This window comes from Ptiloglossa arizonensis, chromosome 5 (genome assembly GCF_051014685.1).
Source record: "Ptiloglossa arizonensis isolate GNS036 chromosome 5, iyPtiAriz1_principal, whole genome shotgun sequence".
NCBI lineage: Eukaryota > Metazoa > Arthropoda > Insecta > Hymenoptera > Colletidae > Ptiloglossa > Ptiloglossa arizonensis.
Window position 1 is genome coordinate 18,854,192 of NC_135052.1, and position 12,223 is coordinate 18,866,414.

At 38.5% G+C, this 12,223-nt stretch overlaps 1 protein-coding gene across 7 annotated transcripts in view; it reads left to right on the forward strand.

Moving 5' to 3' along the window:
* Dysc (whirlin protein dyschronic) overlaps nt 1-12,223 on the forward strand; it is a 226,673-nt gene continuing 214,450 nt past the window's right edge. For all 7 annotated transcript variants that reach the window (XR_012992002.1, XR_012992004.1, XR_012992003.1 and 4 more), the window contains exon 1: nt 1-282. The gene's annotated coding sequence lies outside the window, so the exon portion shown is untranslated. The remainder of the gene's footprint in view (nt 283-12,223) is intronic.

A 12,223-nucleotide genomic window follows, 5' to 3' on the forward strand; every position in this document is an offset into this window, starting at 1 on the left:
TCGAGCTGGGGCGATGCTCGTCGCTCGCGTGTGCTTCGCGATTGCACCGAGTGCTCGCCATTCCGTGTGCTTGCGCGTGCCGTCGTACGTCTCCCGTCGGGACCGCGGTCGATCGTCGCCGTTCTCGTTGTCGTATCCGTCACCGCCCACGTCCTCGTTGTCACCTGTGCCCACGTCCTCGACGTACCGAACGCTGCCGCAACGAACGCCGACGGTGCAACGACCGTGCGACGAGCGGAGAGCCGCACGTGAGCACCTCGCCGCGACTGCGAGATGAGAAACGTGAGTCCCTCCCACGACGATTACCTACAACAATACACGCGGGGGCCCCCCTGCGTGGACACCGGTCCTCGAATACCAACCGAGTTTACCCATAACCGACGGTTACCCATCCGGGGTCATGGTTCGTTTATAGGGGGTTGTTTTAAGTTTGAGTCGGGACCAGAAGAACGTTTTCACGGGGTTCGGTTCCTCGTGACGAATTCATCCGAATTCATCCGAATTCGGGGAACTAACGATTCTAATGGTACCCCGGTTTCGAGACACTTGAGAGAAACGTTTGTCGTCTCTAATGGGTATTGTAGATTTTCTTCGGATTGATAATTGTACTTTGGTAGGAATGTACAAATAGGGTTGGATGCATTGGATAGTTTTAAGATTGATTTTTCTAAGGGAAATTCGTGGGGTGATGTTTTAAGGAATGGTCAAGGTTAGGGTGGAACGATTGGCGCTGTTCTTGTAAAAATATCGCAAATTGTTCGAGATTGTTTGGAGATTCTTTTCAGGTTTACGATGGTTTGTAAGGAAGAATTTATGATCATGATTTTACGCGGTGATTGGTCATTGTACGAGGTACAACCGAGATACTCGGATGGTCGTTCGTACGTTTCTTTGAATAATTAACTATGTTGGAGGATTATTGTAAAATCGTTTTAGATTCTTTGGAGATTTTTAGGGTTGGACGATGCTTTGCAAAGAAAAATCTAAAGTTTATAATATTTTGAGTAATTACAGTTATTATATGTTTGCTGTACAACCGAGATACTCGGGCATACATATCTTCGAATAATCAACAGGGTTCTTGTAAATATATTACAAACTAGATTCTTTGGACATTTTTACGTCCAAAAACGTTTTGCAAAAAATCCATGTTCACAATATTTTAAGTAACTAAAGTTATTACACGCTTGCTGTACAACCGAGATACTCGGGTATACGTATCTTCGAATAGTCAACGGTGTTCTTGTAAAAACATCGCAAATTAGATTCTTTGGACATTTTTACGTCCATTGATGTTTTGCAAAAAATCCATGTTCACAATATTTTAAGTAAACACTTCAAATTTAGTACAACCGAGATACTCGGGTATACATATCTTCGAATAATCAACGGTGGTCTTGTAAAAACATCGCAAATTAGATTCTTTGGACATTTTTACGTCCATTATTATACGTCTATTATTATAGCATATTATTATACATATGCTGTACAACCGAGATACTCGGGTATACGTATCTTCGAATAATCAACGGTCTTCTTGTAAAAACATCGCAAATTAGATTCTTTGGACATTTTTACGTCAATTGATGTTTTGCAAGGAAAAATCCATTTTACAATATTTTAAGTAAACAATTTTCAAATTTAGTACAACCGAGATATCCAGGTGCCCGTACGAAACAAAACATATTTAATTGGAGGAATTATGAACGGAAATTTTCGAAAGAAGTTATCCAGATGGACACACGAATATGAGAATGAGTAATTTTCCTCTCAGATTGTTTAAAACAGCATTCGGTGTGTTACAGGGGGAAGAACGTAAGAATTTCGAGTATGAAATAAAAGTAATCGCTAAATATCCGATGTATCGTAATTTTGTGTAAAGGATACCGGGTACCTCGGTTGTTCAACAACGTTAACATTTTGGTTGTGCACACAAAGATTAAGCGAACGAGTGTTGCCTCGATCGCCTCGGTCATTGTACGTACCTCGTTAGCGTTTAGAGCAGTGGTGTCAAACACGCGGCTTGTAAGTCCCTATAATACGGCCTGTGACAAGTTGATTTTTAGCAGAACTATGAAATGAAATTTAAAAGAAAAATAGAAATTATATATTTAAAAGTATTGCGACAAATATATCGTATAGTAAAATTTACACGATTTTCCAAATCGCTAACATTACTTTCAGACACCTTTTTCTTATTCGAGACCCACAAAAATAATATTGCAAATTAATTATTGCGAAAAATATACTCTAAAGTAAAATTTAAATAATTTTCCAAATCGCTAACATTACTTTGAGATATCTTTTTCTTATCCGAAATCCAAGGAGAAAAATATTGCAAATTAATTATTACGAAAAGTATACTTTAAAGTAAAATTTAAATAATTTTACAAATCGCTAACTTTATTTTGAGACACCTTTTTCTTATCAGAGACCCACGGAGAAAAATATTGCAAATTAATTATTGCAAAAAGTATACTCTAAAGTAAAATTTATATAATTTTCCAAATCGCTAACATTACTTTGAGATATCTTTTTCTTATTCGAGACCCACGGAGAAAAATATTGCAAATTAATTATTGCGAAAAGTATACTCTGAAGTAAAATTTAAATAATTTTCCAAATCGCTAACTTTATTTTGAGACACCTTTTTCTTATCCGAGACCCTCAGAAAAAAAGATTGCAAATTAAATATTGCGAAAAAAATACCGTAAAGTAAAATTTAATCGATGGTTTGAATCGGTAATATTATTTAGAGACACCTTTTTTTATCCGAGTTTGGAAAACTGCACTCGATGGCCCACGTTCGTACACGAGTTTGTCACTACTGGTTCAGAGGACGATAGGTCAAAGCTTCATGGACGTAATTTTCCTTTTATTTCGATCTTTGTGAAATTTTGCAAAATTAAGGTCAAACATAAGGGACTTTTTTCCCACTCGAGTTTAGATCTGGAGAGATACGTTATCCCGTGTGATCATTGCAAATATACATTAATTTCGCGTTAATTATACCGGATGGCTCCTGGAACGTGTTTCGCGGTTCAAAGAATACTTTTATTCGAGTGTGTCGAGTTTAATCATTCGTACTCGTCGTAAATTTCCCATGCCTCCGGGCGTTGGGGGACGAAAGTACCCTAGAAAGTTTCAACCCCTACTGCAACCCAGGAAGAACTGTTGGAGACGCGAGGGAGTTTTTTAAACTGATTCTTTAATTTACTTCGACGGAAAATAACGCGTTGTTCGCGTAAGAAGGGATTTACGAAGAAGTGGAAGAATTATTTTTACCACCCTTTGCTTTTCATATTTTTCGAAAGACGATGTAATGATTTTTACATTCTGAATTTGCTGTTAAAATCTTCTTTGTACTATATAGAATGGATAATCTAATATCTAATGTGGATGTATACAATAATACTTTCTCGATTTTCTTCTTAATTTTATCTTACCAGAATATATATCGTACCTGTCGAAAACTATACAGAATTTGTTTAAAAGACTTCCACGTATGAGTAGATTCAAAGATACCACAAGAAGATTGAAACTTTAGAGGGTAATTTAATTTTTCCAAATGTCTTCTTAATTTTAATTAACCAGTAAAATACACCGTATTATTATCTATCGAAAACTGTACACAATTTGTTTAGAAAGTTTCTTAGTGTACTCGATTATACTTTCGAATTTAACCTTAGGCCAAATTTTCATAGAAAAGATCATTGTACCTTCTTAGGGTCGTTTCATTTTCTCAACTTTCTTCTCAATTTCATTTTATCAGTACACATACAGTACTATTTTCTACGATAAACTATACAAAATTTGTCTAGAAGGTTTCTTCGTATATGCACAGTTCCAGAGATAACGTCAGAAGGTTGAAACTTTCAAGAGTAGTTTTACCATTAAAACTCGTGAAAAAAATATACACACCTTTATTAACAGTCGTTCTAAAAATTTGTAAAGTTTTGTGAAAATCGTGAGGAGACACTTCGTGGATGTTCCTTCCAAGTGGCTCCGAAACAATCGTTTCGGTAGAAATTTGATAATTGTTCAGCGAATAAGTTTCTTCGCTGATCGTTTAACACGTTCACTGACATCGTTAGGTTAGAAAACCGTCTCACACAGATCACGCTACATTTGTAGTAATTTAACCGAATGCAGTGCACGTTTCTGACTAGCGTCAAATGGAGTAACTCGCAACAGATGGGTTACTTGCTACACTTTTTCGTTTATTCGGTTCCTCGGGTTGGCTGGACGGTGTGTTGGTCTCAAAGAACTGTAATGGCGGTCATTTCGTTCCTCAGACGTTGAGAAATAGCATTACAGAAGATCCTGTTAGTCGAAAGCTGATTTTCTGCGATTTTCGGTGACAATAAGTTCTCACTGTGTAATAGGGTGGAATGTTCGATGAATATTATCTGCATTACTGAAACGATTGCACGTAATTATTGCTTATTATATTATAGACCGTTCGTAATATTATTGAGAAATCTTGATCGTTTAAAATTATTTCCACTCAATTCTCCATTTTGCTCATACAAATGCTACTTTGAACAAATTGAATACCCTTATCGAGTTATTCTATTAGTAGGATAATTTGCAACATCAGTATTTTAGACATCGCAGCAGAGAATGTTTGTCTGTTCGCGTAATCTAATGTAGTTAAAAATTAAATCATTGTGAGGGGAGTTTTCCTATATTTATTTTAAATTTTGTACAGTTTAACTTTGAAATGGATATTGTACTATTCTTTAACGATGTATATGAACAAAATGTATAGTAATACATTCGTGCAAGGGGTGAATCTATATGGAAAAATAAAAAAAAAAAATTTGATAAAACATTTTCTCATCCGGTGCATTGTTTTCGAGAAAATCGATTTTGAAATTTGCTCAACTACATGGAGGATTAAATACGTTCTGGTTATCTTACATTCTACTACCGGTTGTGCGAGATAGTGTTTAGGGCATATCAAAGAACAAGACTACAAAGAGGATATTTCAAACATTACACACTTGAAACGAAAAAACAAAGAATTTGAAAGATTAAAAAGGACAACAGTTTACACAGTCAAGTATAAATATTTTCAACAATATTTATAAATTACCAGTGAATAAAAGACGAATAAGTAATTTGTAGAAATATTTTGTATTGTTTCAACCACATCGTTATCAATCGACACCATTTCGAACAGACATAACTTGTAGTAGAACACAAGATAATCAGATCGCATATAATCGTTAATCGAATAAATTTCAAAATCAATTTTCTTGAAAACGAAGCACCGGATGAGAAAATGTCATTAAATTTTTCTCTTGTTTTTTTTTCACGCTGTTTCATCATTTACACAGATGTATCTCGAGCAATTTGTCACCTACACGTGAGATCGGATTCTTACATCATTTGTCGATTCGGACGTGAAATAAAAAATGATCTGTGGTCACGCATACGCGAGATTGATCTCTCGTGAAAATCGACGCGTTACGCCTATGTGTGTGACGAGTGGTAACGAACGTGTTAACGATCCCTGCAAATGGCAGAAACTACTTTGGATGTCGGTTTTCGGTGTGACTATAATTGTTTCGACGTACCAAGGTTAAACGGTGTTATGGTCGAGATCACATTGTTACGGCATGTAATAACAGTTATCGGTGTCTGACGACTCGTTGGAGCGAAACTCGAGCTATGTAAGTCAGACTGTTCGAAAAGAGATATCACTCGATACCACGGTCCCCCTTTAGAATTATCTCGAGTATTTTTCACAGAGTACTTTCACTGCGATTTCGACAGTAAGTAATTAGACGATTTATTCGGATAATTTTCTTGCAAAAGGTTACGCGCATCGTTTCTTGTCATTCGAACGTGCATGAAAAATTGCATCATACTCCCGTGAAACCAATAACCTCGTTGGAAGGTTTGAAAAATATTTATATAAGATATACAGTTTCCATCAACGAAGGATATTACCATTATTATTACAGCGCCTTTATTACGTGTACTAAGAGAAAGTGTACGCGTCGTACGTAGCGTGATTGATTGCAATGTCTACTTTTAAACCTAACCTCAAATTAATGCTGAAAATAAAATGGGAAATAGAAACAGAGTATCGTTTTCCATCAATGTACTAATATTGTACAAACGTTTGCAGACAATATATCGAATTATTATGGGTGGGTTTGAACCTAACCTCAAATTAGTACCGCAAATAAAATATAAAATAAAAATTATTGTACTCTAGAGAGCTGCGAAAGTTTGTAGACTATACATCGAATATGCATACTCGTGTGGTCGTTATTATATTTTGTATATATTTGTAGTGTTAAACTTAACCTCAAATCAATGCAAACAGAAAAATATAGAATAGAAACAAATTATCGTACTCTATCGATCTACGAATGTTCTATAAGTGTTTGTAGACGCTATATCGAGTTATAAAGTTTGGTTATTATTATACAAAGTTGGTTTCGCACCTAACCTCAAATTGTTTCGGAAAATAAAATGTGCAAACAAATTATCTCACTCTATCTGTCTATGAATGTTCTATAACTGTTTGTAGACGATACATCGAGTTATCAAATTTGCTTATTATTATACAAAGTTGGTTCCAAACCTAACCTCAAATTGTTTCGGAAAATAAAATGTGCAAACAAATTATCTCACTCTATCTGTCTATGAATGTTCTATGAATATTTATAAGCGACACATCGAGTTATTACATCTAGTTTCAAACCTAACCTCAAATTACTTCGTACAGCAAAAGATAAAGCAATAAAAGATCGTAGTGTATCTATCTAAAAACGTTCGGCAAATGTTTGCTGAAAGTACGAGTCGCTGTACGCACAGTTTGAAATTTGTGGTCAAATATGTAGTTTTAACTGCGCTTATTGCACAAATAGTTCGCGGAAAAGTGCACGGAACAATCACGCGCGTTCGCCTGAATGCAATTTCCACTCGGCTGCGTGCTTAATTCCCTGATATTGGCGCGAACTCCTTTTAACTCGGGAAAATCACCCGCCGGCCGAGTATTCTTGTATTCGCGCCACTATTTCCACCCGAAACGTCGCGTTTCGCTATCTACGTGCCGTTAACGTTGCTTTCTGTCTTCGTCTAGTCCACTTCCGCTTGGCCATGAGTTATTCGGGCCAAAGTCAAGTAGCGAGCATCCCTACGTCCTTCTTCTCCCTTTACAACATTTTTTTTCTTTCTTTCTTTTTCTTTTTTCATACGTATTTTAAGTTTTCCAGCAACCTTATACAATCTCCGTTCTTTTTAACATACTATTTGCTTTCTTTTAGCACTTCGCCCCGGGCTTGTTTTCACCCCTTCTGTTCCCTGATAGCGTTTCGAGCTCGGTTTCGGTTCTATTTGTATCGTTCTTTACACGCTCCGTTTGCATATTTCTTGTCAATGGGACTCCCCGTATTATTTTTCGTTAATATTCCAGCCATAGTATTTACTTTTATGTTTCTTACCCTTTTGTTCGGTTTCCTTTGGCACTTTCCTTGCCTCTGTTCACCCTCTTCAACCCCTTATATTAGAATCCTGCTTCAAACTCGGTTTCGTGTTCGTTTTTTTACCTCGGCCATTGTTCCCATTGACTCTTTCGTTTTTTGTGTGTCGGCCTATTCGTTACGTCTTTCGTCGACGAGTAGTCTTGCAGTACATTTTGTTAACGTTCTCGTTAATACTACTCCTGCATCAGTTTTGTTTCCTTCGCGTACAATCCGTTTTTCTTTGGCATTGTTCCTACTAGCACCCATTTTCTTTTCTTTTTTATTTTTTTCGTCGTCGTCGTCATCTCTCGAATTTAGCTGCATTTTTATTTCCTATCCCGTTTGTTGTTCTCTGCGTCTCATTTTTTTTCATAATTGACCCGCTGGTTGTTTCCTCGCCCATCGACGAGTATTCGTAACATTGTCTCGCGTTAATGTTACACCCACACGCTTCCACCATTCTGATTTTTTATTCGTTGGCACTGTTCCTGCTTCCTTTCGCCCCCTTCGTTCTTTTATCGAGCTTCAGATATTATGTATCTTAAAAATTATACGTACAGAGAACGAGATGTTGAATGTTCTCGTTAAAAAAATCACGGTTTACACGTCTTCGACTTACGTAGTTTATTTGTTCCGAAGCTTTTCGCGTAAGTCGAATATTATAAACACGATGTACAGTACGCGTTCGAAGAAATTACATCTGGAGTTATCATGACTCCTATTCGTTTAAGGAACATTTTATCAGGTCCGATAAGAGTGTGTATATCTGTCTCGTACGCGCCTAAGATTGCCCTTGAACGAACAAGACTCACTATAATTCCAGATGCAATCTTCTCGGGCGCGTACTATAGGTTTTATTTAAACTTAACCAGTATCCAATTTTTAATACTGATTTCTCTCCCTTAATTCACTCTCAACAAGATACTTTTCTCTTTCCTTCTTTTTCAAAAAAGTATACACATTATTTTTCCTCTAGAATGTTACATTTAATTATCACCGAAGAGAAAACAATAAAAATTTCAATTATTCTTTTCTAATCATCCACTTTCTACAAAATATTCCGTTTTCTCCTTATCTACATAATTACGTTCTCCCTTCTTCTCGTGAGCCGATACTACGTTCCTTCCAATTGTCACTCAAAAACTCCAAACTTAACCAATGTTCCATCCTAATCTGTTATATAGCCGATATTACGTACCTTCCAATTGTCACTCAAAAACTCCAAACTTAACCTATGTTCCATCCTAACCTATGTTCCATCCTAACCTATGTTATATAACCGATATTACGTACCGTCCAATTGTCACTCAAAAACTCCAAACTTAACCTATGTTCCATCTTAACCTATGTTTCATCCTAACCTATGTTCCATCCTAACCTATGTTCCATCCTAATCTATGTTATATAGCCGATACTACGTACCTTCCAATTGTCACTCAAAAACTCCAAACTTAACCTATGTTCCATCCTAAACAATTCCTCCTAGTTTCTCATTTCCAATTTTCCTCTCTCAACTATTTTTTTTCGTTTCTCCTCGACTACATAATTACATCCTCCTATCCTTTTTCCTTTTTGTGTACCATGCACCTTCTAATTGTCAGCGAAAGATCGGGACAAGGTGTGAACGTTTAAAACGCGAACGAGATATATTTAAACACACGCCGATGACGGATGACGTTCCCTAATTTGTTTCTGTCAATTTCATCCACCGTTCTCTGCGCGTCCCTCTGATCAGCATCCCCGTTCGGTCCACCTCTGTCCGTCACATTGTCCTCCACGTTCCGCGAACAGCGCGCGCAGCCGTCATACAGGAAATATTCCTACGCTCTTATTATTAGCGAACGCCGCCTCCGCCGGTATCGCCGCCATTCCCGACCCTCGATTCTCACCCTCTGGTCCGCGTACTCGCATCCACGGTATCGTGTTCTCTCGATACAAGGCACGGCCCCCGATCGATCTATCGCCGCAACGACGACCTTACCGCAGAGGTGGTGGAGCGCTCCCGTCGAACGATTTCAGTTTTAATGAATTTTCCAGCGGACGTTTTCGAAGGAAAACTCGACGTCACTGGGTCACACCGTTAATTAAGGCCTTTAGAGGCTCGCGGCACGTGGATACGGGTTTCCGCGTTTGACAGCTACGTCAATGAGATCTGAAAGGCCGGAGGTCTCTCGTTCGAATGCGATCATCCGTTCGCTCGAAAGCATCGTGTCCCGTTCGCTCGTTCGCGGTGCCGCTTGTACGAGGTGTGTTGAAAAACACGGGTTATAAACTTTTCGAGCACGTAGCCCTCGTCCAGAGGGGTAAAAAAGTTTGAATAAACGTGTGTTCCGAAACTAATATTCGCCGAGATACGAAAGGTTCCCCGTGTAGACGGGCCGGCACTAGGTGTAAAATTAGATTGCTTCCCGTTTCGAGGTGAATTTTACCCGCTTTGGCGGAAAGAAACACGAGCTTCCTTCGACACTGACTGCATCCTCCCCGGTAACTGGATGTGCGGAACAATTTTCACCCGGATATATGAAACGAAATCATGTTCATCGTTGTTACGGCGAGAACATCGTGTCTGACTTTCCGACGAGTGGACGAGAACGATACTTACAGCGTGATCGAATTTTCTATAGATCGATGACAATTTTTATTCGAATATTTTTCATTATATCGCTCCGAGAATATTACGAATCGATCGGTTATGTTCTTCCGATGAGAATGAGTACCCACACGACCATATTCCGACGAGGTTGAATTACGCTTGGAAATTTTTCGAAAATAATTCGAGATTTTTTTGTAATTAAAAGTGGTCCGAGTATGGTCGTGTTTGGATTCATTTTCACCGGGAAAATCTCACCGATCGAACGGCGATATTCGCGCGAAGATACGTTGCAAAAATACAAAGATTTAAATTTCCATCAGCGAACGACTCCGTGCTCGTTCGTTTTCTTCGCCTCGTTTACAACGTCAACTCATACTTTCTTCGTTGAATAGCTGGAACGCGCTCGATTCAGTCTCTTGTAACCGGGTAATACTGTAGTGTTTGCTTCTCTAAGAAGCTATACCCTTAGTAGAACTAATCTCTTGTAGTATACTTGACAATCTCACCGATAGCGGGCCAAGTACGTCAGATGTTATCTTTCCTAGCGCTCAGATCTCAATAAGTCTCGGTTTTAGGATCAAGCGAGTAAGTACGTACAATTAGTATTAGTTTCGGTTTATTTGGATTCCCTCGGTCGTTGGGTAGACGTTACGAGTTCCGAAAGTTCGTAATCCTTTTCACGGGAGCATCCATCATCCAGTGGATGCTTTTGGTCGGAACGAGGCAACGTGACCGAGAAGAGGAAAAATTCACCACCAACCAGCAGATTCCTGTGGTGTGCAATTAAACAATATCGAGCCGTCGCTCGACCAGAGATACGAAAATTTTCTCTCGATAGAGTATTAACGAGCCCCTCGAACAAGGGTTACCGTCTTGTAAACCGCGTTAACGGCGACGATAAGCGGGAAATAACAAAGGAAATTTGTTTTCGAAGAAGCTCGTGGCAGCTTATAATTGTTCGAGATTCAATTGACGAGCTATCCGGACAACAAATGAACAGTGCAGTGTCGATGGGTCGTTGAATAGGGTGGATAATTAATTTTCCGCCGGTACGAGTGATCGAACTGCGATAACTGTTACAAACTGCTCGATGTACTCGATTTTCCATCGACATTGAAAAAAATAAATGATTCGTAACAAAAACACGAGTCAAGCGCAACCTTCGATTGTGTCGTGTTCATCGAATACGGTGAAATATTTTTTCCATTTATCGGCCGAGTCAATTTCTAATTATTCGTTCGGTTGGATCAACATATGGTGAAATATTTTTTCCATTCATCCACTGAGTCAATTTCTAATTATTCATTCGGTGAAATATTTTTTCCATTCATCCACCGAGTCAATTTCTAATTATTCATTCGATCAGATCAACATATGGTGAAATATTTTTTCCATTCATCCACCGAGTCAATTTCTAATTATTCATTCGTTCGGATCAACACATGGTAAAATATTTTTTCCATTCGTCCATCGAGTTAATTTCTGATTATTCATTCGGTCAGATGAACATATAAACGAGACGACTCACGGCCATTTAAATTGCTAATCAGCTTAGCGGGCAAAGCGGATTTTCGGACTTTGTTTGGACCACAGCTATGAATGGCGAACTCCTCTGGCGCCGCGTTCCAATGGCGGCGTTCCTCGGCTGCCTTGATTTCTCGCAGACACAGGCTAATAAAAGTTACCTGAAATTGCTTTCGACGTTGATCGCGACGCGATTACGTATTCATGATCCCTCGCATAAAATATTACGGATTTCTTGCCAGGACGGTTTACGGGCCAGTGTATTCTACAAAGCGGTGCTTTGCGCTCGTAAATTAATCATAATCGCCGATATGTATTAATTACAAATTTTTATAATAGCATCCTGTTGTACCGCGACCGGCAAGATAATTCTGGAGCACTTTTAAGACGACTCGAAACGATTCTTCGTCGTCCATGATTATCAATAAGTTCCGCTCGATGGTGTCCCATGGAAAATTACTTCCATAGATCGATATTTTCGTCGTTACGTTGGATCTCTAAACGTTTTGGATTATTTATGAGAGATGATGGCAATCGTTATTCGTAATGGATGTATCGTAGGCGTGGGTCATCGGTGACCCATGAAGAACAACGTCCCTAAGTTGATATTTTACAACATTAT